Source organism: Bidens hawaiensis, unplaced genomic scaffold (assembly GCF_021521415.1).
Source record: "Bidens hawaiensis isolate Kalapana, Puna unplaced genomic scaffold, B.hawaiensis_p1.1 tig00016108_1, whole genome shotgun sequence".
In the NCBI taxonomy this organism is placed as follows: Eukaryota; Viridiplantae; Streptophyta; class Magnoliopsida; order Asterales; family Asteraceae; genus Bidens; species Bidens hawaiensis.
The window spans coordinates 54,593-76,298 of record NW_027492463.1 but is presented as its reverse complement, the minus strand read 5'-3'; positions in this window follow the sequence as shown (position 1 = coordinate 76,298).

Here is a 21,706-nt window from a genome sequence, read left to right as displayed (position 1 = left end):
TTATAATATTATATAAGTAAACCACATCTTTATAAATATTATTAGTTTACTAATCCATTCAAAAGTATATAATATTTAAGATAATACTTAAAGATATTATATGAATAAAATACATCTTTAAAAATTAAAAGTTCGTTAAAGCACATAAATATATATAAAGTTTGTCTCTTGTATATATATATATATATATATATATATATATATATATATATATATATATATTAAACCAAAAATATGAGTTTACGTGATATTATATATATATATATATATGTGTGTGTGTGTGTGTGGCCACATACACGGACGAACGATGCGAGAAGCATTATTATTATTGCCGGTTTTAGTAAAGTAACTTATTTAATAACTATTATTATTATTATATTTAATAAAAATGATATTAATATGTATTTACCAAAAATAAAAAGAAAAACGGGATGGCAGAGGTTTGAACCCACGGCCTCTGCCCCATAATCAAGTGAGTTAACCAGCTGGCCCAAGGCAACGTGCTATTAAGATCTGTTTTCCATTTATTAAATAAACAAGTTGAAACAAACGAAATAGGTCAAGAATCCTAACAAAATGATTTGATTAATCCAGTTAACATTAATCAAATTCATCTTAGGGCTTTTGATCAGCATAGAATCGCGATCACTACCATGTATTCAATTACCTCTATCGACGATCGTGAGTGGGTTAAACTGGCGCTACAGTGTCCGACGCTTTATAGGTTGTGAACGTTGATCAACAGGCTAAACAAAATCAGTTAAGTATAGGGTAAAGGTCGGCGATGGATAGGTGATTAACTCTGGTAGATTAATTGGATTTATATGAAGGTTTGCTTATAAAACAATCTAGGGTTAGGGTCGGTGAGTCATTATACACAAAACAAATCATGTTTGGTTGATTATCCATAATTTTGGTGTCGGTTTGGCCAAGATTAACATCAACAAGATATCCAAAGATTCAGTTACTACAAAAAACACGTAAATTATGGCCTAAGGCTTATAGAATTGGAAATCGGGTATAAAAACGAATGTGGATCGGGTCTGGGTCATGGTTAAATCAGATTAGGAAATGGATATCCATCCATGTTATCCATTGAACCCGCCCTAAATAATCCCCCTTTTGCCGGATTATTTCCGATATAGTCAATAAAGGCTAATTTTTTAGGAGTTTTAGCCCAAGCTTCTGATAAACTTTGATTTTCGGCTAATCCAGCACTGACTCTTCTATATATTTCTTGTTGGAAGTATCCCTGATCCCATTGATAACGAGTAGGCCCAAGTAATTCTATGGGAGTATTCGCTGAACCATACCACATAGTTCCGGCAACAACAAAAGCTGCAAAAAAAACAGCAGCAATACTACTGGAAAGGACAGTTTCAATATTGCCCATACGCAATCCTTCGTATAGACGTTGGGGCGAGCGGACGCTAAGATGGAATAGACCTGTTAATATGCCTAAAGTCCATGCCGTAATATGATGAGTGGCTATTCCTCCCGGAACAAAAGGATCAAAACCCTCCACACCCCATGATGGTTTTACGGATTGTACTTTACCTGTTAGACCATAAGGACACCCATATGCCAGGACCATATAATCCTATTACATGAAATGCACAAAAACCAAAGCAAGCCACACCTACAAGAAATAAATGTATTCCAAAGATCTTGGCCAAATCCAAAGAAGGTTTACGTACAACCTAATTTTCACTTTAGTCCCTGAGGTTGGAGGATTGCACATAAAATAGATAGAAGGTTTTATTTTGGGTTATTTTCGCCAAAGTAAGAAAGTTATAGTTATAATTAAACAATAATAAATAATTAATCTTTTCGATAAGGGCGATATTTTATAAAAATATCAAAACGTGTCGGAAATTTATATAAATTGTTAATTTGAAAATCCAGAGTTGTTACAATAAGGACTTGTGGGGTACAACCATATTGTTCTTTTAGTACATCCCACATTGCCTTAAAAGACTTGTGATGAATTAATCCACCATAAATTTCATTTGGAATTTCCATGGCTAGTATATCATGAGCTTTGGCATTCAATTCAAATTTCTTGCAAATCCAGATCAAACGAATCCTTGGGATCATTCTTGATCATTTTGTTTCCATCCAATGGATCAACAGTTCAGGGAAATGAGGCCCATGAACTAAAGATTTCCAACATCCAGTGTTTTGGCTGCATAGATGGTGGAGCACTCTTAGAGCCCATATGTTATATTGACCTGGAACGAACATGGGTGGTTTAGAGGTAGAGCCGTAGTTATAAGGATCTTGTACGAACGACATGATTCTCAATGCAACTAGTTTTTCAATAATAACAAAGTATTTTGATCCTTTTGAATCCTCAACTGGAAATTTCAAATTGAGGTTAGATCTATGATACTGATTGATTTTAAGATCAAATTTAGTGAACCATGGCTCTAATTGTTAGGATTGTATATCAAAAATCTAAGCTAATTGAACACAATTCGCTACCAATGGAACAGTAAGCAACTAATCTAATCCATTGAACGGATTAGTATCTCATTAATAGAAATCATATTTAAACAATAACTTCAATTAGTCTATAATGAACAAGTTAAGAAACAGAATTCATTTGAGCTAAATAATAGGTCTCATATGGAAGAACAATTATGCATTAACAATAATCGAATGATTACAATCTATTGCTCCCCTTAATCTTAGCTCATAATTCATAATAAATTTTTTAGTATGAAAGTACACGAATCAGGTGAGTATTGACATGAAAAGTGTAATGAAGAAGAGACTCTCTTCTTCATTTTATACAAGTGTAAAACTACTAATGAGCTAAAGGTGATAGTGATAGCTAACGAAAATAGTTACAAACTACTGATACACTTATTACAAACAACTGCCTATAAAGAATCCTATGCTAACTATTGATCTTTGTTAAACAACTGATGTTTAAACCTTAAGTTGTTTGCCATAAGTTTTATGTATCTTCAATACTTTGTGGAGCTGTTGTTGTCTTTAGTTCTTTTATGTCAACAGTTAACCATTTCAGTTGTTTAGAGCAGTAATTGCCAAAACTTTATAATGGAGAACAACTGATGTTTGAGCCATCAGTTGTTTGGTATTTGGTCATCGGTTCTTTGCAAGGTTCAACACTATCAACCAGCACTGCGTTCTCCTTTACAGTCTCCACAACTTTCTTCTTCTGATCCTTCACAAACTCAACGAACACATTTCACCGATCAGCTCGATTGGCGTTAGCTTCCTCCAGTGCTGAGGTATGTCTAAAATGATTAGGCATTTTGTGTTTCTGGGAGGTGTGGTTGAAGAGGTATGTTGGGTTATGGTTTGGGTAGGCATGGTTATGGTTTGGGTTTGGATTAATGTTGTTAGGGCTAAAGGTAAGGATTGGGCGATGGTAGATATTTGAGTTTCTGATTAGAATGAGGTGGGAGTGGATAAGGTTTGGATAGTTGGTGACGATGTGAAGGTGGATTTCCAGACAAATGTGTCTCTAAGTGGTGAACTGAAGGTTGAGGTTAAAGTGTGTGACCAAAATGGTGAGGCTAAAGGTGAAGTTTGTTGTGGTGGGGTGTTTGGTTGGTCAGGTGGGGATATGGGCATGTCTATTTCGGGTAAGGATAGGCCTTGGATGGGTTGGTCGCGTTGTGATGGAGAGATATCGAAGGAGGTTACGGGAGAGTCATGGAATTTTCTTGGGGTGTGTTTGGGTTTGGTTTTTGGTACATGGACTTGCTTGCATTTCATGGCAGCTAGAATGCGGGACATGGTAATGGGTGAGGCAATGAGAGGATCAGTTTGGGTAGTTGGTGCTGGTGGGGTGGTGGTTTTTGTCACAATGATAGAAGGAAATTTTACCTTTAAGGAAGTGGGATGATTGGGGTCCCCAACCTTCCTTAAATGCTTAAGCGGTTGCTCGGGCTCTTCCTCCTCTTCGGCCTGTTGGGAGAAACTACAAGTAGAAGGCTTATTGGGAGCCTTCGTTTTCTTATAAGCTTTATTTTTCTTTTTTCTTTCGACTTCAACCTCTGACTCAGTATCAGTAGCCTCCTCATTAGACTCTTCAACACCCTGCTTATCATCACTATCTTCATCATTACCTCCGTCAACATCATCAACATATTCTTCACTATCAGGTTCGGTTTCAGCAAACAACCCGAACTTGGTTCCAGGAACCTCATTGCAAGGTGAGGCTCCTCAGGAGGCAACTCATTGCCCTTTACATCATAAATAACCAGGTACACGGGCCTAGGAACTTCAGGCATTAGATCATCAATCAATAGTTAAAAAATCTTGGTATATCATCCAAGCACTCTTTGTCAAAGCGTTTGTGTGCGTACAAAGAAAGATCATTCTTGAATAATAAAACTGAATTTTGTTGGGCAGGCAAGCCATAAACTCCCACCCAGTCTGTTCTCAATTTATCAAAACCTCCTTTCAACTCGGACAAGCAGTTTGCAATGATGTGAAATAGAAACTTCCAATATGGTGGCAAATGCTTCTTTTCAAACATTGTCCACTTTGCATCATAACCAATTTGTGCAACAAAATCATGCAAGTTCCAATTCTTCCTCTTTTCAAAGTAATGAATTTCAGCATCTTTGATTTGTAGTGCCCGTCTATACCTGCCTCGGTGATCTTTAACCTTTTCCTGACTACCTTAGTTGTGATAACAACACCATCCTTGAAAGGTTTTGCCTTTGTCCAAAACTCCTTAAGCCATCAAGAGTGTATCTTCAAGAAAACCATTAGAACTAATTAATAAAAGTAATGTTTGTTCCTACGAATTAACACTTAGCGATTAACAGATCTCGGATCTGATCTATAATATTAACTCTAAACTCGTATCTAGCTCATTATCACGATTGATTATATGTTATGTATGTGTATATATTATCAGTAGTATGTATATTATTAATAAATTTAATATGAAGATTGAGAGAGAGATTGGATAGGGTTTCGTTAATTAACACTCAAAACATAACTTAACTGTGAACAGTGCTCACATATAAATAGAAGACGGACCTAGTTTGTTAACATCCCCTAACGAACTAGAGTCCACTTCGTTACATACATTAAAAGAAATAAACATTAACGAATCACCCCCTAATTCGTTAAACATCCTTAACGAATCAGGAGAGACTTAACTTAGATCTAGTTTGCTAAACATCCTTGGCGAACTAGACTAATACGTTAACGAACTACATTATAATAGAATTGTATATTACATTAAACAAAACGACAAATACATTGACGATAAATACAAAGACTCAAGACGCAAAACCGTGCACTAATAGACACCACCTCGTCTTGAGCTCTTTGCCTTTGATCTTCACTTGAAACGCTTGGACTGCCAGTCTCTGCAACTATGAATCCCATTTTCATAACAGACACGCACAACGCATTGGAATTGCATAGCCAGATCATAGTCTTCATCGCGCTCAATCAAATCTTGTTCTTGTGCAGCACGTCATTGTCGGTTTCAGTTAAATTAACCAACCACATTGGGTCGATAATCTTAATAAGCTCAGTCTTTAGACCTTTTCACAACATAATGACGGCCTCGCTAGTACAATTGTATTAATATCAGCGGCCAAACAAAAGATGCATGTGTTGGTGCATCGTCTTCACCGGCACCCGCTTCATCGTCTTCGGCGGCTTTACCATAAGAACAAGTTTCCTCCAACCAGTCCTTGGATCAATTTCATCAATACGTTTATGTGTAGGGACCTGGGGCTTGAAAAACTTGAAACCATGATTGACCTCGAACAGCAGGTGTCGATGAAACCACTCAGCTGTCCAGTCACCACCACGATTGATAAACGGATGACACGCGAGGGTACGAACATCCCAAAGCGGTAGTGTAAGAACGTCCATTATCTTCTCGTAATACTGAATTCCCTTCTCCCATTTCACAATACATACCTTAAGATCAGAATCGTGTAGCCAGGAGACGATATCACCATGAACCTTTGATACAGTTTTGAATGACGTCACTTGGTTTGCTTTGATCCAGGCTGCAGCTTCATCTTTTTGCTCTTGATCAACATACCGATATTCCTTGATAATCTTACCCACTTTCTTATAACTGAACCATTTAGCACTATCAGCATCGGTTATGACTTCAAGTGATTTAAATACTGCATCGGCCTGTTTACCCTTAGATGCCTTTACCAAATCATCCTCAACAGCTTTAAACATTTTCTCATCGAATACCGGAGAACCTTGATCAACATTTGTGTGTTGAACCAAGTCAGGATACTCCTCAGCTGTGATGTCTTATATCTCAACTACCTCATCTTCATAAATAAAATCCGTATTCATTTGAATAGACGGATCATTTGTTATGCCTTCCTCATTCACCACCTCAACGTCAGGCTGTGTCTCTAACACGGTTAACTGTTCATCATTCAACCCTAGCAGTATGGAAATCTACTCTCGTGTTAGAGACCTTTCAACAAACTCACCAACTTCAATCTCATCCCTGTTCACCAAACTCCTAACCATTCCCGATCCATCCACAAATATGACGGTGTTGGCTTCAATCATTTCAATCAGTTTAACAGCAGTTGAATCATGATACACAACAACCTGCTTACCCGAGTCATCACCGCCACTTGTACCAGCACCGGAAGATGAGTCGTGAGCTTGTTTAGGCTCACCTCCTGCACTAGACTCATCAGGATCTTGGTCATCATTCTTAAGTTTCTTCAGTGCATCATCTTTACATGTTATCTGCAAAATCAGATCTTCTTGTTCTTAAAGTTTCACCCCCTGAGACTCAACAATCGCACGAAGCTCTTTTATCTCCCTCTGACAGAACGAAACATAGCTCATCAGCCTTCGTTGATTCTCCATTAGGCGGTCTTGATTTTGACGGTCAACAGACATTTGGTTTTCATCATGAAGGAGATTCAACAACATGTCTGTCTGACGGTGTGATGGCAGAGCATACAAAGATGGATGAACAGGCTGGATTGGTCCCTGAGGCCTTGTAATTCTCATATATGAGACATCACTAGGTGGAGGAGGCCTCATGGATGGTGTTGGATGAACAGTTGAAGTTGTAGTAGAAGGCATTGGTATTTCAGCTAATGTCATATATGGAATCATATCAAGCCGCTCATGAGGGACCATTGTTGTTGTCAATGTAAGCGCCGGAGTGCTAATAGTAGGTGGCACTACCGGGCTTTGAGACATGGTTCGACGAGGCGGTGGAAAACCAATAACTGCACCAGATCCAGTAGATACACGTCTTTTGGCTGGAACTTCAGAAGCTGGTGCTTTCCCTTTTCTTTTCCGTTCACGTTGAGCAGCAATAGTGGCAGCTAAAGTGGCATCAAATGCAGCTTGTTGTTCTTGAAGAGCTACATCACCAGCACCACCATCTCCATCATCATTACCATCATCATCTTCATCGTTCCCACCTTCTCTGCCCTCACGCTCGAAATCCGAGTCATCGTGGATCCGGCGTTCATTGGGAGGACATACATAATTAGGGTTAATGATATGACCAATCATTCGTTTATCTCGTGGTCTCTCCTTTCGATAAATCGACATTCGACGCACAGTATCAGCCTTCATGTGTTCCATAGGAAGCACATCTGTCACTAAAGTCTGATCAACAACCAAATTGGGTATCAAATCTTGGATTATCAACTGTAGAAATCGAGGATACATTAAAAATTTCTTCGTCTGAATCGTTTGCTGGACTTGCTCTTTCAAATGATCAAAGACCATTTCCAAGAAGTTGAATGGTTTGTTGAGAATGAGTGTCACAAATGCCGATTGTAGACTAATGTGGCATTCATCAAATCCACCTTTACGACCACCCATACAATGAATCACTACGTGTAAGAGATACTTGTAGGGTGGAGATAAACCATTCTTGTTAAACATAGACGCCTTAATATTTCCACCATAACGTACACGTCTGAAGAAACCCTTGATTAACTCCTTATCAAACTCACTAGGGTTATTATCATTGTCCCAAACCGAAGCACCCTCCTAATCACTTCAACATCCATAGTTATAGGAGTTTGATTGATTGTGGCTCGAATGTGAATCTCGGCTTCAACAAACTCAGTAGTATTCTAGAACTGCCTAATAATGCTCAAATAAATAGTAGGTCGATCAGTTATGGCATAATGTATCACCGAACGTCGTAAAAATGCCAAAATATCCCCAAACATAGCTACGTCAACAACATCCGAATCAACATAAGCACATATGTTGTGCTTCTTATCGTATGATAGCAATTGTACATTAGCCTATTCTTGAGGTTGCTCTTGATCTTGAGGACCAATGGGTGGGTCTTGATCTATTTGATCGGCCATTCACTGTATAAATATAAAGGAGTATAAGTAATGTGAAGGTGTAATATACATTTAGCACTTATATATTTGTTTATCAATAGATGGTGTATTTAATTTTATATGTCGTGTGTAATCGATATATCGACGCGTTTAGACGATTGGAATAATCTATTAATTACAATAGTTAGTGAATGTAATAAAATAATTAAATTGAAATGTCATTCGTTAACAAAAACAATTTGATTCGTTACAAAAATATAACGAATTGATTGATTCGCTATCAAGTAAATAATTTAACAAAGAAGACACAACGAATAAACTATTAAGAATAATGAACTAAATTCTAGTTCGTTCCAAATTGACGAATCTACAATTGAGAGAGTGATTCGCTTATCTAATTCGTGTGTTTTCTTAACGAATTGGACACGAAGCAGTTCCAATTCGCTAAGGTTAACGAATGGTCAAATTTAGACTTAGTCTTTGACTCTCATAATCAAAGTCAAAATTAGATTAAGAACACTGAAAGTCAACAATATGAATCCAGTATCGATTAATCCATAATCATTGTCGAATAACTGAATCAACAGGCATATCGATCTTGGAAACACAACACAAAGCACACGGTATTGAAATTGAGGTTCAACACCATGAAATAAATTAGGTTTATCGGCGTTTTAACAGAGCATAAACACCCGAAACCATAAACACTCAATTGACCCGGTAAACCATAATCAAACTCTGATTAAAGTCTACCAAGGGTCTCGGAATCACATTCCGATCACAATGAAACCAAAATAAACTATAATAACACAGTATGACTCCGATTAAGCAAAGGTTTAAAAACTCGTAAAACCCTTTAACAAAATTGCATAATTAGCCTGTCAACACAGTGTCGTTTTTGAAGAAAATCACAAAGAAGTGATAATCTATACCTTAGCAACACACTGATATACTCAAAAGTTCGAATTTTGAAAGTCGAGAAAATTAGGAAAAATTTGAATAGGGTGTCTTTAGGTATAAGGAAGATGAATGAATAGTGAAGGACGGTTCATGTCACATATGTCTCTTATACTCCGTCCTTACACGCTTCCTAATGTATGAATTGGCCTAATTCGTGTAAGTTTTGAAATAACGAAACGGCTGATTCGTTATCTAAACTGAGCGCACGGGATAGCAAATTAGCCATGATTCATGGCTTTATTCGTTAAATATGAATAACTGTAACACCCCGTAACCGCAGCGGAAACGTACACGGGATGCAACAGACACATCTGATATCAACAACATTGTTTATAAAGAAAACACCACTACATTAATTTAAACATATTACATTGTTCTGAGTTTCATAACCATCTAAGCTTTATCACATAAGTGTTACCGATAGTACATTATCATATTTATTGCAAAATATAGATCTCTAGACTTCCACAAAATAGCACACAGCATCGAACACATATCACTCATTCCGATTTGAGTGTACCTAGAAAGCATGTAAAGAAAACAGGTCAACTACGAATAGTTGGTGAGTTTCACTAATTTAAATAAACCATGACAAATCATTATAAAAATCATAAATAAGCGATGTAATTATACTGAGTTCACAAGTGAAAACTCTGTTAATCCCAAAACATATCGATTAACCTCCGGGAACTCTGTTACCCCAGAATACATCCAATAACCTCTGGGAACTAAGTTACCCCAGAAACACATTTAATAACCTCTGGGAACTCTTGTTACCCCAGAAACACATTTAATAACCTCTGGGAACTCGGTTACCCCAGAACACATTAAATAACCCCTGGGAACTCGGTTACCCCAGAACACTGTTTCGGGCCTTACAATATTAGCAACTCAGTTAATTACCATCTTAATACATTACCGTACGATTTCCGTACAATAAACATTATATAAATACATTCGTTTCCATGCGATTAGCATGTACTTAAACACTTTGATAGAAACATGCTTTCCGCCCCGGGAAAATATTTAAAACAGTTCAGTAAAAGGGGCTCGTGAAAACTCACCTTCTTGTGAGCAAGATGTACTACGGTGCACGGCTACTGGTACAGATCTGTAATACGATCCGCAAATCATTACTACACAATTTCTATCAATATAACTTAAATTCGTGTTAACCGGTACGTCTGGGGACACTGCTAACCCAGTACCGTACACGATCCGGGGACAATGTTAACCCCGAAATACTTTTCAGGACTTAGATTGTGATATCACTTAGAGTTCTTTTAGTCAAAACTACCGATAGTTTGTTTTCTCGTTTTGCGTGCCTAGCACTGTTATTCGTCTTTATGTTTTCAAAAATGAGTTTGACCACACACGACCCGAAAATAGTTGTTATTGATATTTTCATTAAAGTGGTGAAATTAGAGCTCGGTTAGACACCCCGTTTGGCCGCGGGGCCCGTTTCCGTCTTTAATTCACCAGAAACGGTTAAATCGGGTAAAATTACCCAAATCATCCGAATTATTTTCGGATGATTTATTTTTACTTGATTAACTTAGTTTCATGAAAATAGTCCATTTTTATGGTTTTTATGCACCAGTCAGCTCGCTTAGGCGAACTTTGCCGGTTTACACGTTTTAAGCTTTAAAAGTTTGTTTTTAAGTTCCATTTAGCACAAATAAATATCCGTTTAGTCTCAGACCTTGAAATTTTGTACAAACCATATTTTGACAGTAAGGAATTTTATAAAATTTTTCCAGAATTAATTTTTATATCTAAAATTTATTTAACCATTTTTAAACGTCATTTAAACACCAAATATGTCGAAAATAACAAACGACCTTCGAAAAATCCCAAATTTTTCTGGGATGACTCCTGTCACCCACATAGTTCCCTGTAATTTTTCCAGAACCAAAAACTCATTTTTCATGCCATTTTTACCAAAACCGAGCTAGAAATCCCTAGAAATCGTTTTACCGAAAAGCCTACTTAGACTTCTCCAATGAACCTGAAATTTTGTGTGTGACTTTTATATGTTATAAAAAGCTTATCTTAAATTTTCCAGAATTTTTCATGATGTTTAGCTATTTTTCACCGTTTTTGGCCAAAACCGAGCATTAAATTCACCAAATATTGATCCTTTATCCAAAAATTACCAAAAATTCACAGATCTCATATTTTCATGGGTAGATCATCTTTGTGAAATTTCGTGACCCAACTCTAGGTCTATCACAATAAGTCCAAAATAACTAAATCACACGAAAACCGAACTATCTTGTGTTTTCTAGCGTTAGATCGCAAAGATCTTGGTTTCTAGCCTTTGCTAGCCACTAGATACAACACTTACAAGCACAACAACATCACACCAAGCAAGTTATACCCACAATCAAGCCAATTCTTTCATGGTTTCGATTAAAACATCAAAACAAAGATTTTGACCGTAAAAATTCGTTTTTGACTCTTTTAACTACTTTCTTGGACCAAGATCCTTTGTATAACTTGTATACATCACTTGATCCTCCAAGAATCGGTTTCATCTCGGGTTTTCCCCCATCTTTCATTTGAAACCTCATTTCCTTGTAAATGAATCAAGAAAAGAAGAATAACACGATTATAACTCGGTCTATACCTCGTTTTCTTGCTTAAAAACTTGGATCTTTGGATGGATGATGAAGAGTTTGAGAGGATTTTGGGAGAAAGTTTGTGGAAAAAAGAAAAATGAATGTGTTAGTGTGTGTGCAAGGACCGATCGGTCCAAGTTAGGGTGTGGGGTGGGACCCACATCTTCATTCTTGGCCACAAACTTGGATTGTGTAATCCGGATAATGTTGTGGATAATCTGGTTCAGTTCGTTTTTCGGTTAAACGTTTAATTCCGCTCAAAACGAGGCCAAAACGGTCGTTTTTTCGGCTTAAAATTTAAATTTATATAAAACCGATTTAAAGACTTTAAACACTTAAACCATGACATTTATTGACTCAACACATCATATTGTCGGTCATTGTGCATCTTTTTCGGCTTGATCGATCGTCTCTTGCTTGGTTTGATGTTAAAGGTTTCGTTTAACGTACCGACGTACTAATAAATCGAAATCCTTTTTCTGTGCTATAATTCACTTATCCCGAAGCCTTAATACTTCGTAAACCTTACTAAACATCATATATTTCATCTATGACGTAATCCCCGATTCGTTCGGGTTTCAATAACCGTTCATCGGTTAATCGTAATTCTAATACGACTAACTGTTCATTCGAGTATAATTCGTACTGTGAATCTTATATACTCGTATAAACACATTATAATTCATATATTCAGTATTGAATAACTCGTAAATAGTATATTCCGGCTAGGGTATACCTGAATTTGCCGGAATCGTTACATTCTCCCTCCGTTATAAAAATTTCGTCCTCGAAATTTTACGCGTCAACTACTTCCTTTTGAGGAAATAGGTGGGGGTATTTCTTCCGAAATTCGTCCTTTCGTTCCCATGTATATTCTGGGCCTCGTTGCGAATTCAATCTAACTTTGACCAACGAGATCTTATTGTGTCTAAGTTGCTTGATTTTCCCGTCTACTATTTCTATGGGCTCCTCTACAATGTTGAGCTTATCATTTATTTGAACACCCTCTAAGGGTAACACCGATGTCTCATCCGACAGACACCTTTTCATGTTCGACACGTGAAACACGTTGTGAACTGCACTCAGTTCATCAGGCAGTTCTAATCGGTATGCTACAGGACCGATTTTCGCAGTAATATCGAATGGTCCAATGTATCTAGGGGCTAACTTCCCCGCCTTTCCAAATCTGACTACTCCTTTCCAAGGTGATACTTTCAAATACACTTTATCACCTTTCTCAAATGATAACGGTTTTCTACGGGTATCGGCATAACTCTTCTGCCGATCCCTTGCGGCCTTTAGATTGTTCTTAATTTCTAGGATTTTGCTGGTCGTTTCCTGGACCAGATCTGATCAAATAACCTGTGCGTCGCCCACTTCAGTCCAGCAGAGTGGTGATCGGCACTTCCGTCCATACAATGCTTCGTAAGGTGCTGCCTTTATACTGCTATGGTAACAGTTATTATAGGAAAATTCAACGAGTGGGAGATGTTGATCCCAATTTCCCTTAAAATCCAGTACGCATGCACGAAGCAAATCCTCCAGGGTTTGAATGGTCCTCTCAGACTGACCGTCGGTCTGAGGGTGGTAGGCTGTGCTTAAATTAATACGTGTTCCCAGCGCTTCTTGCACAGCTTGCCAAAGCTTGGAGGTGAAATGGCTATCCCGATCAGAGATGATTGAGATGGGTATCCCATGACGAGATACGATTTCATTTATATAAATCTGCGCAAGTCTCTCAGTGTTATAATTATTTCTAATCGGGATAAAATGTGCCGATTTGGTTAATCGATCCACGACTACCCAAATTGCATCATGTCCTCGGGACGTCTTGGGGAGGTGTGTCACAAAATCCATCGTGATCTGCACCCACTTCCATTCGGGAATTTCCGGTTGTTGTAACATTCCCGAAGGTTTCTGGTGCTCCGCCTTAACCCTCGCACACGTCGTACACTTGCCGACGTACGTGGCTATATCCTTTTTCATACCCGGCCACCAGTAGAACTCCTTCACATCCTTGTACATCTTATCCGAACCCGGATGTATGGAATATTTTGATTTATGCGCTTCGTTCATGATTAATTCACGAAGGTCATGGAGGGTCGGGATCCAAATCCGATTTTTGAAATAGAGAATTTCGTCCACGCGCTGTTCGAAATTCTTCTCGTTACCGTAAAGTCCCTCTTTTTCCAATTGTTCCTCTTTCAACGCCTCGCGTTGAGCGACTCGAATCAAATCCGAAAGGTTCGACTGGACTATCATCCCCAGCGCTCGCACTCGCAATGGCTTAACCCGATCCTTCCTACTCAAGGCATCGGCTACGACGTTAGCCTTGCCGGGGTGATAAGGGATGTCACAGTCATAGTCGCTTAATAATTCGACCCATCTTCGTTGTCTCATATTCAGTTCTTTCTGATCGAATATGTGTTGCAAACTTTTATGATCGGTGAAGATGGTGCACTTTGTACCGTAGAGATAATGTCTCCAGATTTTAAGTGCGAAGATAACTGCTCCCAGTTCTAAGTCATTAGTAGTGTAATTTTTCTCGTGTACTTTTAACTGTCGGGAAGCATAGGCTATGACTTTATTATTCTGCATCAACACACATCCCAATCCTCTACGGGATGCGTCACAATACACGACAAAACCATCGTCTCCGTCGGGGAGACTTAAGATCGGCGCTTGGCACAATCTTTGTTTTAGCGTTTGAAACGCCGTTTCCTGCTCTTCACCCCATTCATACTTTCGGTCCTTTTGGGTCAGAAGGGTTAAAGGTTGGCAATGCTGGAAAAGTTCTCTATAAATCGACGATAATATCCAGCTAAGCCTAAGAATTGGCGGATTTCCTTTGGCGATTTAGGCGCTTGCCAACTCTTAACTGCTTCAACCTTACTTGGATCAACGTGTATTCCTTGATGGTTTATAACGTGTCCAAGGAATTGCACTTCTTGTAACCAGAAGTTACACTTGGAGAATTTTGCAAACAACTTCTCCTGATTTAGAAACTCTAAAATTAATCTCAAGTGTTGCTCGTGCTCTTCTTTACTCTTCGAGTAAATCAAAATATCGTCAATAAACACGATGACGAATTTATCGAGGTAGGGTTACAGACTCGATTCATGAGATCCATGAATACTGCTGGCGCATTTGTTAGCCCGAAGGGCATAACTAAGAACTCGTAATGGCCGTAGCGAGTCCGGAATGCGGTTTTTGGGATATCCTCCTCCTGGATTCTAACCTGGTGGTATCCCGATCTAAGATCTATTTTTGAGAAGTAGCTCGCACCTTGTAGCTGGTCGAACAGATCATCGATTCGGGGGAGAGGATACCTATTTTTGATTGTCAACTTGTTCAGCTCCCTGTAATCAATGCACATTCTAAGGCTTCCGTCCTTCTTTTTCACGAATAGTACCGGTGCACCCCAAGGGGAATAACTAGGACGTATAAATCCTTTATCCAACAATTCTTGCAATTGGTTGGATAATTCTTGCATCTCTGATGGTGCAAGTCGGTAGGGTGCCTTAGCAACAGGGCCAGCTTGAGGTAATAGATCGATTCTGAATTCGACCTGTCGGGTTGGCGGTAATCCAGGAAGTTCTTCTGGGAAGACCTGTGGATATTCGCGTACCACTGGAATATCGTCCACCCGTTTTTCCTCAGAATCAGTGGCCGTCAGGCTCGCTAGATACGCCACACATCCCTGACGTATATATTTTAACACCTTGAGGTGGGATATAAATGGTATCATGGTGCCGGATTTTTCTCCTTGCACTAATACCTCCTCGTCCTCCGACACCCGGATTTTGACGATTTTCTTTTCACAGTTTATTTCTACTTTGTTATGTGCTAACCAATCCATTCCCACTATCACGTCAAAACTACCCAATTCTACCGATAACAAGTCAATCAGAAAGAATTGTTCGTTCAGAATAACAGGGCAATTCCGAACTATCTGATTAACTATCATGGTTTTACCGTTAGCGACTTCTACGGTGTAAGGTTCTATGGTTTCACCAATAGGAAGGTTTGCTATCGAAAGGAATCTAACGGAGACAAAACTTCTATCGGCACCTGTATCAAATAATACAGAAGCGTAATGATCAGAGACGAGGAATGTACCTGTCACTACGCTGGGGTCCTGGCGTGCCTCGTTCGCCCCCATCACGAATGCTCGGCCTCGCGCCGGATTGGACGACGATGCCTGACCCGAGGGTTGCCTCCCGTTTCCTCCCTGGTTCAGTTTCAGACAGTGTCTTTTAAAGTGATCCGTGCTGCCGCATTCATAGCAAGCACGGCTGGTGGTCACCATTTGGTTTCCTTGCGGGTTCTGCTGTCGGGCTGGTTGAGTCTTAAATGGCTGCGCACGGATAGGTTGTGGTTGTCGGTTCAGGTTGTTCAGATTTGTCTTACAATTTGGTGCGTAGTGTCCAATCCTGCCACACCGGTGGCACACCACCTCTTTGCACACGCCGCCATGGTGGTAACCACATTTCCCACACTTAGGAAACATTCCCTTCTGCGGTTCTTGCCTTCCGCCCGAACTAGTCATGGCGTAGTTCTGGGCAGTGGGTCTAGCACGTTTACCTTGCTGCTTTTCCTGGGTCCTATGGTCATGTGAACTCCGCTTCCCCCCAGCGGACTCTCCTGCCACCTTTAGTGACCCGCTTCTTACGAAATAATACGTGACGATACCAGCTTGCGTCACCGCACCCTCATACGTCTGGTGTCCCCCAGAATTGACTATACTCCTTACTACTGGAGTTAGTCCCCAAATATAACGCTCCACCCTCTTCGACTCTGGGGTGACCAACCATGGTACTAATCGCGCCAACTCATTAAACCGGTTCGTATAACCCAAGTGGTCCGCCCCCCTGCATCTCCAGATTCCACAATTCATTTTCTAATTTCTGCAATTCGTTTCTCGGGCAGAAATGTTCCAATACAAGAGCCTTGAGCTCTGTCCAGGTCATGCGGTTTGTCGTCGCCTGACCGCGAGTCTGCACTATCGTGTTCCACCATGTCATGGCATGGTCCGTGAATGTGCAGGCAGCATACTTAACAACACAATCCTCGGGGCAGTTGCTGATATTCACCACGGATTCTATTTTCTCGATCCATTTAACTAATCCATTTGGTCCTTCAGACCCGCTAAACTCTAAAGGTTTGCACAACATAAAGTCCTTGAACGAACATCCCCTGGATGCACGAATCGGTTCAGTACGGTTCGTCTCTACCGTAGGTATAGGGCCATTACTATCTGTAACGACCACCCTAGGCGGTGCGTCATTACTCGGAATCGTGTTATCATTCTGCGGAGGATTAGTATTTCGTTCCCCGTCGTTATTGGTGGTCGTTTGATTGCTCGGAGGGGTTGGATTGGTCGAATTTTTAATACTGGCGGCGATGCGCGATACTATATCCGGTATCGCCGCCTCCAACTGGCTAGCAGTCAGACGGCTCACGTCCACTTCCGACAATTGGGCTGAACGTTTTGGTGCCATTCTACACAACATCAATAAAATATATATAATCAATACAAGTTCCAATCATAAAAACACAACAAACATTCCATTCATTAATAAACGTTAGTACATATTACACAAACATCCGTTCATATTACTTTCCTGTCACTATTACATTAGTTAAGTTTTCATACGTAGGGCCTATGTCGGCATCATCTCGACATAACCCGCAACGGGTCAGTGCTTGAATGATACCCAAAAGTATCTATACTGATATGCCCCAAAAGAGACCCACCCTAAGGGCCAGTGGTTGTATTATAACTAAACAAGATTCACTCCATGTTAGCATCACCACTAACTGCTTACACAGAGTATCAAAAAAATGGTCCCTGTCTATTCCCATCCCAACACAACTAAACACGATGGTAAACCAACCACACCAACACCGCCGCCATCCCTACAATCACTGCCATTAATCCCCGGATCCGTGTTTCCATCCGGTCAATCAACCCCAGGGAGTAGGCGTCCTCCCTCCTCAGCTGCGCGATCGCATGCTGGCTGTCCAGTATGCAATCCACCAAGAGGTTCCTCCTCTGAATACCCACCGTCAAGGCGGTGGTGTGCTCATTCATCCGCTCGGTGAGCACCCGGACGCTCATCCCTCACTGGCCTGGGGGTACCCCACACAGGTGGCGGCACAGGCCCGGGCTGGGGGCGGGAGGACTCGCCTCTGTGGTAAGTGGATCTGGGTGGGGTATAGGTAGGTGAAACATACGGGACACTGATCCGCGCCGTGAGGCGGGGACCGGGTCTGGGAGGGGTGAGGGTGACCTGAGGTGCGGGTGGGGTGGGAGACCTGGTAACCCTAGCAGGGGAGGACAAGCTAGCACTCCTAAGGCGAGTCTCAGAAGGCTCGGTGCTAGATGCTACGAGTGGGCTCCCAGAGTCCCCGGAGCTGACCTCCTCCGGGTCCTCCTCAATCGACAAACTAGGAGTTCTTGACATTTTACCTGCACACAAGTTAACAAACATATAGTTCTTTCCATAGTGTAAATCATAATCAAATTATTATACACTTACTTATACAACTTGACCACATAACAATATTATCACGTATTTGCACGTATGTTGCCAATTTTACCTATTAAAGTCCCCCGTGACTTTCCCTGAATTCCCTCGTGCAGACAAGTCTGTTATTATGTTCCGGACCATAATAACCCACTTGTCCATCCAAGTTCATCCCGATCTCGTCACAATATATTATTAGTTGATATTCAGATCCTATAATACTTGAGCTACTGGTTATATTTTAGGTATCTTTTAAAGACATCCTAATTCTTTATAACCAATGGCTCTGATACCAAGTTCTGTAACACCCCGTAACCGCAGCGGAAACGTACAAGGGATGCAACAGACACATCTGATATCAACAGCATTGTTTATAAAGAAAACACCACTACATTAATTTAAACATATTACATTGTTCTGAGTTTCATAACCATCTAAGCGTTATCACATAAGTGTTACCGATAGTACATTATCATATTTAATGCAAAATATAGATCTCTAGACTTCCACAAAATAGCACACAGCATCGAACACATATCACTCATTCCGATTTGAGTGTACCTAGAAAGCATGTAAAGAAAACGGGTCAACTACGAATAGTTGGTTAGTTTCACTAATTTAAATAAACCATGACAAATAATTATAAAAATCATAAATAAGCGATGTAATTATACTGAGTTCACAAGTGAAAACTCTGTTAATCCCAAAACATATCGATTAACCTCCGGGAACTCTGTTACCCCAGAATACATCCAATAACCTCTGGGAACTATGTTACCCCAGAAACACATTTAATAACCTCTGGGAACTCTTGTTACCCCAGAAACACATTTAATAACCTCTGGGAACTCGGTTACCCCAGAACACATTTAATAACCCCTGGGAACTCGGTTACCCCAGAACACTGTTTCGGGCCTTACAATATTAGCAACTCAGTTAATTACCATCTTAATACATTACCGTACGATTTCCGTACAATAAACATTATATAAATACATTCGTTTCCATGCGATTAGCATGTACTTAAACACTTTGATAGAAACATGCTTTCCGCCCCGGGAAAATATTTAAACCAGTTCAGTAAAAGGGGCTCGTGAAAACTCACCTTCTTGAGAGCAAGATGTACTACGGTGCACGACTACTGGTACAGATCTGTAATACGATCCCCAAATCGTTACTACACAATTTCTATCAATATAACTTAAATTCGTGTTAACCGGTACGTCTGGGGACACTGCTAACCCAGTACCGTACACGATCCGGGGATAATGTTAACCCCGAAATACTTTTCAGGACTTAGATTGAGATATCACTTAGAGTTCTTTTAGTCAAAACTACCGATAGTTTGTTTTCTCGTTTTGCGTGCCTAGCACTGTTATTCGTCTTTATGTTTTCAAAAATGAGTTTGACCACACACGACCCGAAAATAGTTGTTATTGATATTTTCATTAAAGTGGTGAAATTAGAGCTCGGTTAGACACCCCGTTTGGCCGCGGGGCCCGTTTCCGTCCTTAATTCACCGGAAACGGTTAAATCGGGTAAAATTACCCAAATCATCCGAATTATTTTCGGATGATTTATTTTTACTTGATTAACTTAGTTTCATGAAAATAGTCCATTTTTAAGGTTTTTATGCACCAGTCAGCTCGCTTTGGCGAACTTTGCCGGTTTACACGTTTTAAGCTTTAAAAGTTTGTTTTTAAGTTCCATTTAGCACAAATAAATATCCGTTTAGTCTCAGACCTTGAAATTTTGTACAAACCATATTTTGACTGTAAGGAATTTTATAAAATTTTTCCAGAATTAATTTTTATATCTAAAATTTATTTAACCATTTTTAAACGTCATTTAAACACCAAATATGTCGAAAATACCAAACGACCTTCGAAAAATCCCATATTTTTCTGGGATGACCCCTGTCACCCATATAGTTCCCTGTAATTTTTCCAGAACCAAAAACTCATTTTTCATGCCATTTTTACTAAAACCAAGCTAGAAATCCCTAGAAATCGTTTTACCGAAAAGCCTACTTAGACTTCTCCAATGAACGTGAAATTTTGTGTGTGACTTTTATATGTTATAAAAAGCTTATCTCAAATTTTCCAGAATTTTTCATGATGTTTAGCTATTTTTCACCGTTTTTGGCCAAAACCGAGCATTAAATTCACCAAATATTGATTCTTTATCAAAAAATTACCAAAAATTCACAGATCTCATATTTTCATGTGAGATCATCTTTGTGAAATTTCGTCACCCAACTCTAGGTCTATCACAATCTGTCGAAAATAAATAAATCACACGAAAACTGAACTATCTTGTGTTTTCTAGCGTTAGATCGCAAAGATCTTGGTTTCTAGCCTTTGCTAGCCACTAGATACAACACTTACAAGCACAACAACACCACACCAAGCAAGTTATACCCACAATCAAGCCATTTCTTTCATGGTTTCGATTAAAACATCAAAACAAAGATTTTGACCGTAAAAATTCGTTTTTGACTCTTTTAACTACTTTCTTGGACCAAGATCCTTTGTATAACTTGTATACATCACTTGATCCTCCAAGAATCGATTTCATCTCGGGTTTTCCCCCATTTTTCATTTGAAACCTCATTTCCTTGTAAATGAATCAAGAAAAGAAGAATAACACGATTATAACTCGGTCTATACCTCGTTTTCTTGCTTAAAAACTTGGATCTTTGGATGGATGATGAAGAGTTTGAGAGGATTTTGGGAGAAAGTTTGTGGAAAAAAGAAAAATGAATGTGTTAGTGTGTGTGCAAGGACCGATCGGTCCAAGTTAGGGTGTGGGGTGGGACCCACATCTTCATTCTTGGACACAAACTTGGATTGTGTAATCCGGATAATGTTGTGGATAATCTGGTTCAGTTCGGTTTTCGGTTAAACGTTTAATTCCGCTCAAAACGAGGCCAAAACGGTCGTTTTTCGGCTTAAAATTTAAATTTATATAAAACCGATTTAAAGACTTTAAAAACTTAAACCATGACATTTATTGACTCAACACATCATATTGTCGGTCATTGTGCATCTTTTTCGGCTTGATCGATCGTCTCTTGCTTGGTTTGATGTTAAAGGTTTCGTTTAACGTACCGACGTACTAATAAATCGAAATCCTTTTTCTGTGCTATAATTCACTTATCCCGAAGCCTTAATACTTCGTAAACCTTACTAAACATCATATATTTCATCTATGACGTAATCCCCGATTCGTTCGGGTTTCAATAACCGTTCATCGGTTAATCGTAATTCTAATACGA